The following is a 17,664-nucleotide window of genomic DNA, read 5'->3' as shown; positions in this document are numbered from 1 at the left end:
CCTCCCTTTGAAAAAAATCTCCCTTTAGTTTTTACTTATACTTTAAAACACCTACATTATTCCAGAGAGTTTTTAGAAAAAGCCTTCATGGATAGAGATACTGCGTTCTTCGATACAGAACAGTGGAATAATTGTTTCTTTTGGCTGGAAAGGTGTTGGAGCAGGTGAGGACACTGCCTCTGTTTAAGGTGGTGCCGTTTATCACCAGGTGTGCACTCTTTCATGAAGCACATAAATGCAATTTACTTATCCTTTTTCATTTTGTTTTTGTGTCCAAATTTTTAGGTCACTTTCATGAATTCAAAGGCAGTTTACCAGTGATTTCTGGGTGCTGGGGCTGAGTTTTGTGTGTAATTGTAAGTATTGGTTTATTTATTACTTTTCTCATTATGTAGTGGAACAACTAAAGTTTATAAACAAATTAATTCCTTCTTTAAATTTTGATCAGTTTTTAAATTAACTATTTAGTATTATTAGTTTTTTGTAATTGTTTATGGGGGGGGGGCAATAGTATACCAAAAATGTCAGCTGGTGCAGAGGTCACTGTTGTTGTTTCCTATGCTGTGACACAGTGCAGGCCCATCACCGTGAGCCTGAACAGTCAATATCTTATTTTGTGGAAATAGGACCCTATTGTAGGAATGGGTTACCTTAAGAATTCTATATACACATGAATAATTTACCCTGATAACTTATTACATCTGGTTGTTTGGACTTGAAAAGTGGTATATGCCTGTGCTCAGAAGAAAGATGAGATACAGATTCCAAAGAGCTCTCGGAGCAGGGAGATTACGTCCTAAGGAACCAGACTCATTTGGCGAATGTATAATGTACATCAAAATTGGTGGCGTTCCTTCCCTCGTTCAGCCCCAAAGACCTCTGTGCTTTTTAATGATATTTTGGAGAACAAAGAACTTTTTCCTGAAAGAGATGTTAAATTTTAAGGAAAAGAAATTGATCACTATCAAAGATCCACTGGAATGTGCTAATTGCTGTGTATTTTTTATATAAGAGTAGCATTGATCTATGGCAGATATTAGAAAATGTCTGTGTTCATATAAACCCACATTTAAGTAACCAGACTTTAGGACACATTTGTATGTGCACATTGTTGTAAGTCATTGACATTTAAGGGGCTTTTTACATCTGATAACAGCAAAAATATAAAAATTAAAACATTTTCTTTGTTAATATATTTTTATAAAGAACTTTTAGAGAATATGCTTCTAGGATGTATATACTTCCAAGTTAAAAATGCTAAAAATTAGAGTTCAAGTGATTCAGCAGTTAAGCAGAAAGTAGTGAAGTTAATTAAAGTCAGCTTTACCTTTCTGTTAGAGGTAATATTGGCTATTTGAACAGGACAGGTTATTTGAACTAACTTTAATAAATTAGATGTGCATGTGTTATATAGTTTAGTAAATTTTGTATATTTGTAGTGCTTTAAGAATGAAAAAGTTATTTTATGAAACCCTCAATTTGCATTTTATCATTTGAAGACAATTCTTATTTAAAAGAGGCTCAGGGGCCGGGTGTGGTGGTGCATGCCTTTAATCCCAGTGCTTGGGAGGCAGAGGCAGGCTTTCTCTGTGAGCTCAAGGCCAGCCTGGATTACATAGAGTTCCAGGCCAGCTGGGGCTTCAGGGAGAGGTGTTTCAAATAGACCAAAAAAAAAAAAAAAAAAAGGAGGGAGTTTAAATTAAATTTTTATTTTCAGAAGGGCACCGTGGAGGGGGGGGGGGGGGGGGGGGGGGGGGGGGGAGGGGGGGGGGGGTCGGGGACTATAGAGGGGTGGGGGGTGGTCTGGGACTATAGAAGCGTATGTGGGGGTGGTTCTGGGACTACAGAAGAGTGGGGATTCTGGGACTATAGAAGAGTTGGGATTTGGGCCTACAGAAGAGTGGGGGGTCTGGGACTATAGAAGAGTGTGTGTGTTTAATTTTTTTTTTAAAAAATAAAAAAAAAAAGGGAAAAAAAAAAAAAAAGGGGGCCCAAAAAAAAAAAAAAAAAAAAAAAAAAAGCATGGATTTGAATTTAATTTTGAATTTGCATAAGGTACAGTGGTGAGGGGTGGAGAGAGCGAGGGATGGAGAGGATCCCTGAAGGGCTCTGGGTGGCAACAGCTGAGCTGACACTTGTGAACACTGGGGTGAAGGGAAGCAGATTTGGAGCTGCCCAGTTTTATCTGCATCTTTGCCTCTTCTCTCTTCCACTCCCAGCCTTGCTGTTCTCCAGTAAGCTCTCAGGATGGCTAAAAAGTTTTAAGAGAAATATAACCACCATCATTTCAACCAAGGTGGCCTTCATTAAAATACAATGTCTTCTGACCCAAAGGTTTGCCTCCTGAGTTCTTCATTTCTTTTCTTTCCACCAAGACATGCATGACATGATGCACTGAAAAGTGTCTTACACTCTAACACCAGGGAAATGCTAACATCAGAAGGGGACACTGTCGATGCAGTTTTCATACCATTATTTTTAGAGTTTAATTTAAAACACACCAAAGTTTCCTGGTCAGATTTTGTGTGGCCACAGGGGGCAGTTACTGTCACTTTTCAGGCTTGAGAAAATGCTTGTTCAGGGCCTGGGCCTCCTTCCTTGGATCAGAGATCCAAGCTTGGACAAGGCCATCTCCTGCTGTGGGACTATGGGGAGAAATGTGACAGGGTGCTGTGACTGAGCGACGGGCCTCCGGAATGCCTGTGTTGCTGTCCCTTTGAATTGCTGTGGAGCTGGCCACCACTGAACATCAAGGCAGCTATGACAGTGGAAAGGCTCACCTAGTCAGGACAGCAAACAGTAACAATGGATGGGCCAGCAACAATGGCTTCTTTTATGAACTTTAATTCCCATGTCCAGGACTGCTTTTTTGCTACATGATCTAAGGCAGAAAGTTATACCTCCTGGCCATCGGGAGGTTTCTTAGCAAGGTATGCAGAAGCTGGTCTGTGAGATAAGGGAAAGGGGCATATTATTTTGCACATCCATAATGAATAGGCCACACCAAGGGTGTGTGAGAACTGATTGGAATCGGTCTGCTCACATGTACCACTCAGGTCAGAGGAGGAAAACACTGTGGAGAGAATGGCTGTGGCTTCTGACTCTGTCTTAAGAGTTCAAGTGGGCTTTACCTCCCTCCACCTTGCCTCCATTAGAGAATAGAATGACGTGTTTTCCCAAAGGAGGCATTGGGTAAAGAGATCTTGCCCTGTATGCCAGTATCTCGTTAATGAAAAAATAGTTATGTAATTCTTACTATTTAGCACCAGTAAGAGTAATACATAATAGGTTAAATGACACATATAAGGCACGAAAAAAAAAAAAACAAAACAAAGATAGTTCGATAGATACCATGCTTTTCCAATTTATCCAGACTACTTTAGTAGTTTGAAATGAGTTATCTTATATAAAATTCAGCCATCATAGTAAGCATGGGCTGTGGAGATGGCTCAGCATTTAATAGATACTGCTCTTCCAGAGGACCCAAGTTCAGTTCCCTGCACCTGTGTCAGGCTGCTCACAGCTGCCTGTAAACTGCCCACAGCTCCAGCTTTAGGAGATGCAGATCCCCCTTCCTGTCTCTGAGGGCACTGCACTCATGTGCACAAACCCCACACATGACACATATGTGTGTACATAACTAAAAATAAAAAGTAAAATCTTAAAAAAAATAATAATAGTAGCAAGCTTTCCCTTAAGGCTTCCAAAAAGTATTTTAATGTACGGCACAAAAAAGGTGACTATTGTTTAACCTCAGACTTGAGGCAATAATAATGTCTTAGGTCGGCATAGCACCTGATTTTGTAGATGTTGGACTGGCGGAATTTTATAAAATCTCTGAGAATAGCAGCAACTGTTCCGATGTAGGCAGTGCAGCAGGAATCCTGCCTGAACTGGTCTAAACCCAGTATCTTCCCACAGCATCCCTGAGAGAATCTTCACTCCATTTCTTTTGTTTTATCACTACCTCGGACCTCGGTTGGTTGCTGCACTGATATCTTTGAAAAGCTAAGCTAGAGTAAGTCGGGGAAGAGGTCGCCAGCGCCGTCCCCCCTTCACTCCTCTTCCAGGAGCCTGCGGTCGTCCTTGACCCTTCCTACCCTTCCATTCCAAACTGCTGCATGTCGCAGTTCAGCTGGAAGTTTTCGGCTTGCCTAAATTTTTTTTTTAGAAACAAATAAAGGAATCCTGAAATCACATCTTTACACTATTTTTATTATGTGAAAAGATATCTGTGGCGAACTGAGTAGAGCTTAGGCTGAAGCTTCCTCAGCGAGAACGTGTGTGAGTTTAAGGGAAGGCAGGTCTAGGTGCATTATCTTTAAAAAATATTATTCCAGTCTAATCTTGACATAGAGCAGGTAAATAAAAAAGATGAGCTGTGAAAATCCACAAACAGGGCTTGAATGCCGTTTTCCATGACAACGGGAGCCGCCCCAGGAAAGCATTAATGCCGGGAATGTAAGGAATTTAAAATTGCGGCCTCCTCAGTTTTACAGTTGTGTGCTCATGTTAATTAGAGATATACTGACATTTGAAGTATCTACATTAATGCACATAGCTACTATACATTTGTGAACTGTGGCCAGAAATCTACTTTAATTGAAAGGAGTTGCTAATCTGGCTGTGCATATCCATTCTGTTGTAAGCTTTTAAGTTTTGTGTACTGGTGTCCTTAGATGTTTGTTCTCTATGTGCTCTCCGCTTCCTGTCTCTAATTCATACCTGAAGGGACAGCCTGCTCTATTTTTAAATCTCAGGCTGGGGTTTTGGAGTGATGTTGGTGGGATTTTCAGGAAAAAAATGTTAGCAGTGTCCTTGATTTGATACAGTTTTGAATCTCTTTTCTTTGACTTCCTCAGCTGGTGGGTTTCCTTACAAACCTTTAAAATGACCTACCCAGGTCTGTGGAACTGTGTCACTGCCTGTATCGAAGCCCATACATAGCTAGGGTCATAGTCATGCTGTAGTTTTCGAGTGAAAGCTCAGTCTTGAGCCTTGATCAGAAGAGAGGCGAAGGAGCATCCCGGTTTACCCAGCAGAGCTCAAGTTTCACTTGTCTTGATGTCACGCGATGCTCTTCATTTCTTGCTTGCAAATTCTTGCTCACAATAGCCTGCAGCCTTCTTGAGGTCAGACCTCAGAGCTTTCACTTGTCTGTTACACTTCAAGTAAGACCTTCCAACGATTTTCTTTTTGTCACAAGCTTGTATTACTTAAGAATATGCCGGTCAGGATTTTTAACATAATTATTTCTGTTTGTTGTTTAATGAAACTCCCCTCGCTACTCTTTGGACCAATCCCTGAATGTTACACAAGAGCTGTCAGAAAGTTTCTTTTTGTAGTACCAGAACAAAATGCTCTAAAAGGTTTGCAATACTCAGGACTCGTTTCATTAAATCATTCTACTGGCACCACCCAACCCCTGAGACTTGGGGCCATTAAAACTTACTCAGCACTGTGATTTCTATTATGGCCGGTTTTACTCTTCTTGACTCCTGCTCCACCATGCCACACTCCTCTGTTCTTTATTCTTTCATGTTGCCTGCCGCATATTGTGCCATCACAGCTCATTTGGTAATTTCAACTTAATTGCTCAATTATCAGTGATAGTCATGAAGGACTTGAAACATGCGCAGTGGAAGATTTTTAAAATTTCAAAATAAGTTGGTGTGTCATAATCTTAAATGTGAGACATGCCAATATCTGCAGGCATAAAAATACACAGCCTGAGCTAGGCATTTCAGGAAAGGCAAAAACATACTCTTAAAATCAGGGCTTTTGTCTGGCACTGAAGTGTTTCATCTTTGCTAATTTCAAACAACATGTCTAAATTTGATCTTGGTTTACTCTTCAATGCTGAAAATGTGGCCGTGGTTTATAAAGGAAAAGGGAAGTAAAACCATGTGGATTCAGCCAGTAGTTTAGTAGAAACTCACAGTCATACCTTCCCTTTCAAGTGGAACTTGGTGCAAGGTGGGCCTATGTAGAGGCTGACTTAACGAAGGCTACAGAATGAGCTCTTCATGGTGGTTACATGCTCCATGGTGAGCCTGTAGGCAGAGGACAGAGGTGTATAGTTTTGGCTGTGTATTGATGACTGATTGATACTGAGAACACCCCACTAAAGCACTGGCAGGGGCAGGGCTCATTCCAGATCCTACCCAGCAATGCTCTGATGCCTTCAAGACAACTCACACATTATAATCATTGTATGTCTTTTGGCAACTAGGCAAACGATCATTAAATTTTTGCATTAGTATTCAGTTTAGTGTTTTTCTCTAAACTAATATAGTACCAACAGCTCTTTTTTTAGATGCTATAATGGTCCTTTCCCATTTTATAGTACTGTAGTAAAGCTGGATTTACTGCTGCATTGGAAGGTGCAGGAGAGGCGGGTGAGGTGAGCTGGCATGTGCAAAGACACAATGGCGGTCTGGGGCAGTTCTCTAAGAGCTGCTAATAAATCTGAGTATTTCCCCCAGTGCTGCCTTCTGAACTTGTTTTAACCAAGAGGATGGATTTTCCAGGACCCTAATGTAGAGCTAATTTGTAAGGAAAGGACGAACTGCATCTGGAGGAGAAAGAAAGCTATCACATCAGCTGGGTGGTGTTCTCAAATACAAGGTGAGCGCGGGTCAGCAGACGCTCTAGTCGTGCACAGCCTGTGATGTGAAATACAGTCTGTCTATAATTCATCAAAAATTATTTATTACCATGAATATTTTAGTAACTTTAGTTTAGAAAGGCTGAAACTCAGCATAGTTTGGCTCATTTTGTTGCAACTTGCCTCCACGGATTACTTTGTGTAGCTTAAGCTACAGGTTATTTTGAAAGTTTAATATACGGATACTAATTTCACTATTTTTTGCCAGTTCCGAAGCATCAAAATGTGAGTTGTCTTGCAAGTCAGATAAAACGTTGTGTTTATTCTCTCTGTTTTTCTATATATTACATATTTCTTGCTGGAAGTTTTCAAAAATTTGAGGCAATTATAGTGAAAAAGATTTATTTCTACAGATGATTGGCAAAAGAGACTTATCTTTAATGTTTAATCAGTCAAAAAGTTTGTGCGTGTTGGGGCTGGAGAGATGGCTCGGTGTAAAGAGCACTGGCTGTTCTTGCAGAGGGTCTGGATTTGGTTCCCAGCACCTATGTAGTGGCTAATAACCATCTGTAACTCCAGTTCCAGGGGGATCCGACACCCTCTTCTGGCCTCTGTGGGCATTGCATAACATGGTTGTACTACATATATGCAGGCATTTACATAAAATAAAAATAATAAATAAAATAAAGTTTGTCCACATGATATATTCTTGTTATTATTATTATTTACCTAACACTGAGGTCTGGGCATAGTATTTGAAAGCAAAGAAAGGTAGTTTCTATCCTGAGGGCTTAGAGCTTGATATGTTACTAGAGTGTTTATGTGGGTAGAGTTTTCTTTGGACACAGATTATCTTAGCACCTTTTCTTTTCAGCCCAGTGTCCTATTAGCTTAAGTGAATGAATTAGCTAATACAAGGAGGTTTTCTATTTTTCTCTGTCCTCTGGGCTTTTCTACCTTGGGAGTGCATAAGCACAACACCAAGGTGTGCTTGCCAGTTAGTTGTTATTTTTCCCTGTTTGATCCTGGCATTATGAATAATTAAGCAATAGCATTAACAGAATCCAAGTCTGTGCTCTTGGATGGGACACAGAATTTCTTTCTCCTTTCTTTTTTTTTTTTTTTTCTGTCAGGCTAGGCTGGTAACAAGCCCATGGCTTGGTTTTAATTATTGCCACTAGTGTTCAGAGTTTCATTAAATAAAAGAATAAAGAAACGCAGATATATCATTCATCAAGTGCATGTTATTCCTCTTCTATTATTATGTGTATCATTGCATTATCATCATTACATCCGTTAGAACAGATTGTTGTTAAAATATGTGCTATAGCAGTAAGTTCCCATTCACTGAAGGCTGACCAAGCTTTAAGGGAAGGGAACATTCTGGAATTTCTCCAGGTAGTTGCCCTATGTGAACTCACTGATTGTGTTGATTCCATGATTAATTAAGGGCAGTTTCCTGTGAACCTACAGTTGCAGGATGGATGGTTAAAGGGCAATGTCTGGGGGAAGGCTAAGAAGTGAAGAAAAGTATGATATACATAAGAAAAATATTAAAAACCTAAGAGCCTGGAGCTGTGGAGGAGGCATGTCTGAAGAAATGGGAGCACCGGCTCTGTGTCCCCCATCTTCCTTGTAGAAGTGGAGAAGCAGAAAATGCAGAGAAACAAGTACGACGAGAGCAGAGGGAGATGGGGTTCTGTAGAACCACAGCATGGAATTTTGGACTGTTTTTCAAGATGTGGGAACACTTACAGGGATTGGGCGATAGGTGATAGTTATTTAAAAGAAGTTCTACTACCCCCCCAACTCGTTGCAAATGTATTGATTTCAATTCAATGCTTTTTAAGTACAAGAATTTCAGGAAATATAAGATTCTCTAGAGAAACTAATGAGAGTTTCCTTTCATATAGACTTATATGAGAGTAATCATCCATGTAGCACACTTTAATGTTGTGTATGGGAGACTCAGCATTTCCCAGAGGTACTTGCACATTTTTACAATAGCCAAGATAGACAACCAATGAAGACACCTAGCAAGAGATGAATGGATCAGGATGATATGGTATCTATATGGTATCTATAGGCAATAAAGTACTATCCAGGCATAAAAAGAATGGAATGATGTCACTTGCAGGAAAATGGGTGAAATTAGAGATTGTCATGTCAAGTGAAATAAACCAGGCAGGCATAGAAAGACAAGTGTTACATGTGTTCTTTCACGTGTAGAATCTAGACTTGAAAGAAGAACGTTCTATGACCAAGAAGTGTCGTTGGACCCATCAGAGCAAAGGACAGGGTGACTTGGTTTTAGATGTGGTCTGTGCTAATTTAATTTTGGAGGTTGTAAAGCTTGTAGTCAGTTTTCTGCAGAATGCTGTGCGATGGAAAGGACCTGCCTCTGCCTCCTTCCTTCTTTCCTCTGCCTCCTCCTTTGCATTCTTCTTGGCCTTCTGCACTTTCTCTGTTCTGCTCGTGTATACTTAGCTTTTAGTCTGAATTGCTGGACAACTGAAGATAATACCTGATGCTCCTAAAGATGTGTGCCGTGTCACTTTTTTGATTGGGTTCTGCGGAGTCCTAGTTGGTTTTGTTGTTTGTTTCATTTCGATTTGAAAATGTGATCTAAGGGCACTCTAGCCCATCCTGTGCAATCAACAGAAACCGAGGAACTGCTGGGATTAGTTTTAGAGTTGTGAGGTGGTGAGGATAGGATAATTGGAAGGAAATTATAACCTGTATTGACTCAGTAGCTTACTAGCAGGAATTAAGAATTGCCACATTTCAAGGCTTGTTGAGTGTTCCGTAAGAACAGGACAGAGGAATAATCACCCACCTTTTAAGGTTTTAGAAGTGCTCGTGCACGAGCTATCCTATAGTCTATATGACCATACGCTCACAAGGTACCAGGCCCTAGTTGTGTTTCTTTCTCTGCCATTTCTTCCTCTGCAGAGAATGAGTTAGATTAGTTCTTGACATTGTTTCTTAAGAATAAGTTCACTTAGTCATAAATGGAATAAGCATTCCATGGTACCAAAGGGTGAAGTTCATGTTATTTCATGGCTAATAGAAATGCAAGCTAGATATGCTGGAAAAAAGGCTCGGGCTTGACTAAGGCCATGTGCCCTAGAACACTGGATAGACCTACACGGTACACAGCAGTTCTCCCACAATAGCCCCTTCCAGTGCTGACACTTCTTGTGACAGGAGAGGAATGGATGGTAACAGACAGTCATAACAAAACAGTCAAGGATCTGAGCTTGGTATGGAGATGTTAGCAAAAAGCAGCTAAGGCTTGTGTTAAGCACTGGTGTGGGCTAACTCAAGTCTATCTTATAAGATACTGCACTATCTCCAGTCCTTGGTTATTTTCTTTAAATTATGAATACTTACTTTTTTCTTTCATAGCATTTAAAATACTTGGCATGTGTCTTGTATTTCATGTTTATTTAATGTCTATTTCCGTTACCAGATTAAAGGAAACTCTGTCAGAACATAGACCATGACTGTTGTCCAAGCGTGTGCTTCTAGCACAATAGCTGATCTACAGAAAGTTCCCACTAAATATTTACTGAGAGGATGAATAAATGAACAAAAAATAAGTAAAGACGAAGGAGAAAGGGAGAGAGGAATGTAAGGAGGGCATAGAGCTGGGATTCAAGTGTCTGAAGCCCAAGAGATTTCTCTCATTTAGATATTCTTGGGTATCACGCATCTTTCATTCCTGCCTCAGAGCAGCTGAAACACCTGGTCTCAGCACAGCTCCATCTTAGTTTGAGACTGAATGCCAGACAGAAAGCCTGTCTCATTTTTTTCTCAACCTGTTGCAACTGTCCTGTGCTAATAATTTTCTCCAGAAATACAGATATCATGTCCTGGACTTCTAAGTTTCTATTCCTCCTATGCAAAGAGTATATTTCTTCTGTGCATTCCCTGCGATTGGCTCTTAATTTAGGTTGTTGTGCTGCTAATTTGAGTTTTGGTCACTGGCAGTGCAATTTTTACATGCCCTGCTGCGTTTTCTCATGGAGCGGCCAGCGCTGTGGGAACAGTGGAGTTCAGCCCAGCAAGTGCTCAGCTTAGCAGTACTTGGTTTGTCCTTTAGCACTGACTTTGTTTTTATTGCTTGATTTTTTTCTTTGTTATTAATACATAGCTATTCAAGGAAGTTTTTGCTTTGATCAATTTTTGTCTTTATAAAATGCTAATGACCGTTTTAATTCCTGGTTCCTCCTTTAAAAAGTCTGACTGTCTCTTTCTGTGCTGCTTCCCAGCAAAGGAGGAAATGGATGTGATGAGAGAGTAACTGCCAGGTTGTCTAATGTCATAGATACTATTTAAATACTGCGGCCAAATTGCACTGTTCTGCATCAACTCCGGAACGGGTCCAAGAAACAGATTTCTGTAGTGTGGAGCAACAGGCTTCTTGACCCTGGCCAAACTACAGTCTTGATGCTTTGGCCATATGGACACTTACTATTTGAAGCAGCCAAGTTTTTCTGAAGCTAGAATTGGAGTAAGGAATGATGTGACTGCACTATCATCTACGCAGGATGGCATAATCAGTGTGATCAACCAATGTCCAACTTAGCTTCTGAAGTCTATTCTAGATGTGAGCCTGCTTTCCCAGTTAAGGCAGATCATTGTTTTGGTAACAAAGGTTTTCATCTTGTGAGAAATAGTGCCCATGGGAAATGTATTCCACTTCACATCTGTACATGGAATACTGAGCATATTCAGTGCACACCATTCAATGTGTTGGAAACAAAATGTGTGCAGAGTTCCTGACCTCAGAAACTTAGCTCTTATTCCTTGTCCTGTCCATGGTGTCTAAGCAACCCAACATGGGGTTCAAAGAAGGTAGTCATGGTCACTAAGCCATATTGGCTAGGATTGTTTCAGAAGAGCTGAGATATAGCTCCTGTGTAGAATGTATTCAGAGCCTTAACAGAAAATATAGTACTCTAGAAGGTCTTTGACAGTTGGGTACAATTTTGTGAGTGGAAGGTAATAAAGAGAGGAGTGTCCTGATAGTGAGAGGGCTAGCACAGGACAGGTGATGGACAGAGGGAGGGGGCTAGCACAGGAGGTGATGGACAGAGGAAGAGAGGGGGCTAGCACAGGACAGGTGATGGACAGAGCGAGGAAGGGGACTAGCACAGGACAGGTGATGGACAGAGGGAGGAAGGGGGCTAGCACAGGACAGGTGATGGACAGAGGGAGGGGGCTAGCACAGGATAGGTCATGGACAGAGGGAGGGGGCTAGCACAGGACAGGTGATAGACAGAGGGAGGAAGGGGGCTAGCACAGGACAGGTGATAGATTCAAGGGAGTGAGGGGGCTAGCATAGGACAGGTGGTAGACAGAGGGGGGAAGGGGTTAGCACAGGACAGATGATGGACAGGAGGGAGGGTGGGGCCTAGCATAGGATGGGTGATAGATTTAAGAGAGTGGGGGGCATGATGAACAGTTCAGTTTCACTGAGCATAGCTTGTGGACGGGCTGGAAAATTTGAGTGATTGTATATTATTGTGACTGGTCAGGCCAGACTAAGTAGATCATAGAGGGCTGTCACCACCAGATGGTTCAGCGGCACGGCAAGGCCTCTATTTCTGAAAAATTAACTCAGCCAATAGCCAGCAGAATTGATTAGAAGGGGGTTAATTTGAGCCAGGGGAACTACTTGTGAGATATTGTACAAGTTCCAGCAGGGTAAAAATATTTAAACAAAGGATCAATACGACCATATGGTGGGAAGCAAAGGAGGCAAACGACTGTTGCTGTGTTCTCTCTGTGCCCTTTGTTCATCACAGTGCAGAATTTATGAGACGCCTAGGTAGAAATGATCTTACTAAATACCCCTTGTCAATGTTTAAATCCTTTTCCATTCCATCTCACTGATTAAATTCTCACTTAAAATTAAGAATTTTTTTTTCCTTCCCATGGAAGGCTGGGAAAAAAGTTTTTTCTTTTGAACAAAATATCCTCAAAGATACAGTTGCCTTGAAGATTTAGTCACTTAAGTCCATACATATTGTGGAGGTGTACCTAACACGAATCCATACAAACAGGAGCTCCAGGAGACTATGGGCGTGGCAGGGCCTTTTCAGAGGCAGAGGGTGATGCTGCATCAGGGTGAGCTTGAGTCAAGAGAAGAGCCTTGAGCTGCGCCAGCTCCTCAGGTGCTTCTGCAGAGGGATTACGGCATGGCTTCTGTGAGGAACGGAGCAGGACACAGACTTCGGTTGCTTTTAGAGCTTTCTCAGGTAGCGATGACTGTGCCTACCGGGTGCAGTCACCATGGGGGACATGGCTGCAGGCTCCTTTTCCTCATTCTTTTCAAGGTAAGAAGGGTAATGCTGGAAAACACTGAAGTAAAGTTAGAAGCTAGGCTTCTTCATGAAAATTAAATAAAGTCAAGCTGACTTTCTGGAGGATCTTTGCCATTTATATTGATATTATAGTGATAGAAGGATATTACCCAGTCATTCAAAAAATAACATCCATCTATCTATCCACCTGTCCATCATTCATCCCCTTAGGCATTCATCCATCTGTCCCTCTGTTCATTCATCCTTCATTTTGTCCATCTGTCCATCCATTACCCATCTGTCCTTCTGTCCAGCATCTATCCACTCTATATGAATTTGATTCACTCCATTAGAATTTGAATTCAGGAATATTCCATATAAGGTGAACTTTAAACTAGAAAAGGACAGATTTAAACTAGCCCAGGAACTCACACCATTTGTGAGAGGAGATGAAATGCTTGTGTCTGAAAATGAAGAGCTCAAGCTGAAGGCCACAACACACAGTGAGTCCTCCCTGGGCAATGCTGGTCCTTGCTGCTTCTTAGAGAGTTGGAAAGGCTGGTTACCTGCATCTTCTACTTAAATACGTATGTCTCAGTCTCCCAACACATTGGGTGCTCTTCCATAACCTTTGTGTGACTTAAAAATCTGTTTTAATTGTTCCTAGGGATAAGGTATATTATATATGTTTTATGTGTACACATAATACCAAACTACTTTTTGTATGAATTGCATAAAGTCTGTCTCACCGATCTATCATCTATCTATCTATCTATCTATCTATCTATCTATCTATCTATCATCTATCTATCTATTTATCTATCATCTATCATCTATCTATCTATCTATCTATCATCTATCTATCTATCTATCTCTATCTATCATCTATCTATCTATATCCGTCTATCACCTATCTATCTATCTATCTATCTATCTATCTATCTATCTATCTAACAATCAATCATCTATCTATCTATCATCTTCTATCATCTATCATCTATCTATCATCTATCTATCCTTATCATCTATCTTTTTATCTATACTGTCAATTGAGATATTTGTATGCTAAAATGTCTTCTTAAAAATTTAAATATTGGAGAGAAGACTCAGTGGTTAAGAGCTCTGGCTGCTTTTGCAGAGAATCTGGGTTTGGTTTACAATACCCACATGGCTGTTGACAATTGTCTATAATTATAGTTCCAGGGGATCTGACCACCTGTCTGTGCCTCCCAAGTGCTAAAATTTTATACATTTTATACATTTATTTGATTTCATTTGTATGTGTGTGTTACTATATTACATATTCTCAATCCTTTCACTTTTAGACAATTTTGGTTGTTTTGAAGTGGATTTCTACATATGACACATTTTTATGTTTTGTAGTACTCTCTGCCCTTTAATTTGGGTGTTTAAACTGTTTGAATTTAGTATAATTATTGGCATGATTGGATATCAATATATAGTCATCTTTGTTTTCTGTTTTACCATCTACTCTTCAGTTTTCCTTTATTCTTGCATTCTTTGGAATTTGCTGAGTTTTTCCTTTTTTACCTTTTGATTTATATATATATATATATTTATTTATTATGTTTCTTTTTGATCTTTTGAGACAGAGTCTCCCTGTAGCCCCAGCTGGCCTGGAACTTGCTATGTAGATCAGGCTGGCCTCTGTGAGTTCTGCCTGTCTCTGCCTCCCAAGTGTTCAGATTAAAGGCATGCTTTACCATGCCTGGCCTTATTTTGTTCTATTTTGAAAATATATCCTTAGGAGCAAGGTCCCAGGAGCCTATAAGACTCCTTTCCTTATGGCCATGCACCTCTTCCCCTGGCTTTTATAATCTTTCCACCCCCTCTTCTGCAGGGTTCCTGAGCCCTGGGTGGGTGAAGTTTAATACAGGTGTCCTGACCAGGGACCCAGACTCTTACTCTCTACACTTTGCCTTTTGTGTTCATCGTAGTCTGTTGCATGAGGAAGCATACATAAGACCCCTGCAAACTTAATGAGACAAAAACCAGCATAGAACTGGGGAAATGGGCAGGAGGCCTCAGCTTTGGTGGAGGAACTATTGGTAGCTGATTACTGCTGGATGAGGGAGAGTTGATCTTAAGGGACTGAACAGGCTCCAGTGGATGACCTCACACTGAGGGACACCTGGGTCCACAAATCTGACTCAATAGGCCTTAACATATATAACAAAATGCATGAAATCCTGTGGGCAGGCTATGAGGGGATGTAGATAGGGAAGGGGAGGCTAAATATGATTAAGATGTATTGTATAAAATCCACAGAAATTCAATAAAAATATATTTAAAAATATTAATCCTTTGAGAGTTTTCATGCAATGTATTTTGATCATGGTCTCCCCTCCCACCAACACTTCCAAAACTCACTTCCCCCTCCTTTACCCACCCACCTTTGCATTCTTTTTTTTTTTTTCCATTGAGTATGATTTGTGTTACCCAAATATTCATGGGTGTGGAGCCAGCCCTAGAGTGCGGTTACCCTTCCAGGGGCCACACCCTTAGAGAACACCAGCTCTTCCTTCCCTGGCATTGATCATATGCCAGTGGCTCCTCATTTAGTGGTGGGACTCCATGCCCTCCTCCTGCTGCGTGCTGGGATTCTATCTGGCTTAAGCTTGAGCAGGTCACGTGGTCATGGCTGCTGTGAGCTCATCTGTGCACTTGTCCTGCTGAAGGAAAGTTTCCTTGTAGTCGGCCCCACCTCCATGCTTGCAATTCTTCTGCCCCATCTTCTGACGAGATCCCTGAATCTTGGGGGAAGGGGTGTGATGTAGATATCCTATTTAGTGCTGAATACTCTGCAGTCTCTTGTTCTCTAAATGTTGACCAGTTGTGGGTATTTGTAATAACTGCCTTTTACTGCAAGAAGTTTCTTTCATGAGGTTTTTGAGATACACTAATCTGTGGGTATAGTAATAAGTCATCAGGAGTTGTTTTAAACCTATATCCGTTTAGTATGTTAGCAGCATGTTCTCCCCTGTCTTAGGCGTAGGTTCTTGGCTCCAATACCAGTGCCGGGTATGGGTTCCATCTCATGCAGCATGCCTTAAATCCAAGCGGAGGGTGGTTGGTTACTTCCTTAATGTTGTGCCACCATTGCACTGGTGGACAGCTCTTGCCAGCTCAGTTATTTTCATAGCTCATTTACAGCTGAGCAATAGTGATAATTACTTCTCTCCTCTGGTAGTGTGTTTAGCACCTTCCAGCACTATGAAAATTAGCCACAAGGGATGAAGCTTCCAGGTCAGCTCCTGCTTGATTTCTCCATGTTTTATGACTAAAATATATGTTGTCTTCAGCAATCAGGTCTTACTGTGAAGGTCTGGATAGTAACCAAGAGCAATGGCATTAGCCTATAATGTTTGAGGTCATTGGGAGCCCACTGGTCAACAACTCAAAGAGAGGTAACCTATTTTTAATACTAGGGCTTTTATTTACTAGAATGAAGTGCCTAGCTGGGGTATTGCCCCCTGTTACAGGATAATTCCATTTAAAATTTTTATATATGTACATTTATATATTTTAAAGAGATTCTACAGTGGTTTTCTGTGTGGTTGTTGGATAGGCCTTTAGTGTTGGTTGTCCCTCTCCTTTTTCCTCCTCTACTGTGCCCTGCATCCCTCACCCCCTCCAACCCTTCTTGTATAATTATTTCCCTCCCCTTTACACCACTGTGCTCTCTCTCTTTTCCCTTGAAAGATTCCCCTCCCTACCAATGGCCCCTTAGCAGTTTTCTGTTCTCTAGGGGTTTTCCAAATGAAGCACACACATCCAAATATTCAAAACTATCGTCCACATACGAGAGAAAATGTGCAATGTTTGTCTTCCTGGGTCTGGGTTACCTCACTCAGGATGTTTGTTTCCAGTTTCATCCACTTACTTTTATGATTTCACTTTTCTTAATAGCTGAATAATATTCTGTGGTGTAAACATACCGTATTCTTATCTATCCATCAGTTGAGGGATATCTAGGCTGTTTCTACTTCCTGCCTGTTGTGAATAGAGCATCAGTGAACATGGATGAACAGGTATCTCTCTGGTAGGATGTAGAGTCCTCTGTAGATGGCCAACAGTGGTATAGCTGGATCTTGTGGTAGATATATTTCTAGCTTTTTGAAGAATTTCCACACTGAATTCCATATAGCTGTACCACTCTGCATTACCATCAGCAGTGACTTTTTATGTAAATCCTTTGTTGGCTTATTAAGTATGTTTGCTATTTTATTACATACTAGCGATGGCTTTAGGGCTTGTAGCAACCCTGTAAAACTATCCTACTTCAAGAAATATTACTTAGCATATGCTATAAAAAATGGTGACCTTCACTGCTGTACTGTTTCCTGAATCTTATCGTGGTGACCCTCACTTCTGCTCTGTGACCTGGTTCTGTTGTGCTACTTCACACTTGTTGTAGACCTCAGGATAAATTATATTTTTTGCTTTGAATGGCCAATAAACATAAAAATATTTTATTTGTCATTTTAATTTGGTGAGTATTAATTTAATTAATTTAATTTGGTGTATTACCTGCATGTATGTAAGTGCATCTGTGTCATGCAATGCTTGCAGAGGTCAGAAGAGGGCGTCAGATCCCCTGGAACTGGAGTTACAGATGGTTGTTAGTTGTCATGTGGGTACTGGCAATTGAACCTGGGTCCTCTGCAGGAGCAGCCAGTGCTCTTAACCACTGAGCCATCTCTCCAGCCCTGATAATAAACTTTT

The 17,664-nt window shown here is 40.9% G+C and overlaps 1 protein-coding gene across 1 annotated transcript in view; it reads left to right on the top strand.

Moving 5' to 3' along the window:
• The first annotated feature begins 285 nt into the window (after positions 1 to 285).
• The window catches only part of Sox6 (SRY-box transcription factor 6), a 485,425-nt gene continuing 468,046 nt past the window's right edge, over positions 286 to 17,664 (top strand). The window contains exon 1 of the mRNA XM_008853528.2: positions 286 to 356. The gene's annotated coding sequence lies outside the window, so the exon portion shown is untranslated. The remainder of the gene's footprint in view (positions 357 to 17,664) is intronic.

The sequence above is a fragment of the Nannospalax galili genome, unplaced genomic scaffold (assembly GCF_000622305.1).
Source record: "Nannospalax galili isolate Female #2095 unplaced genomic scaffold, S.galili_v1.0 scaffold44, whole genome shotgun sequence".
In the NCBI taxonomy this organism is placed as follows: Eukaryota; Metazoa; Chordata; class Mammalia; order Rodentia; family Spalacidae; genus Nannospalax; species Nannospalax galili.
This window is presented reverse-complemented; position numbering and strand designations above follow the sequence as displayed.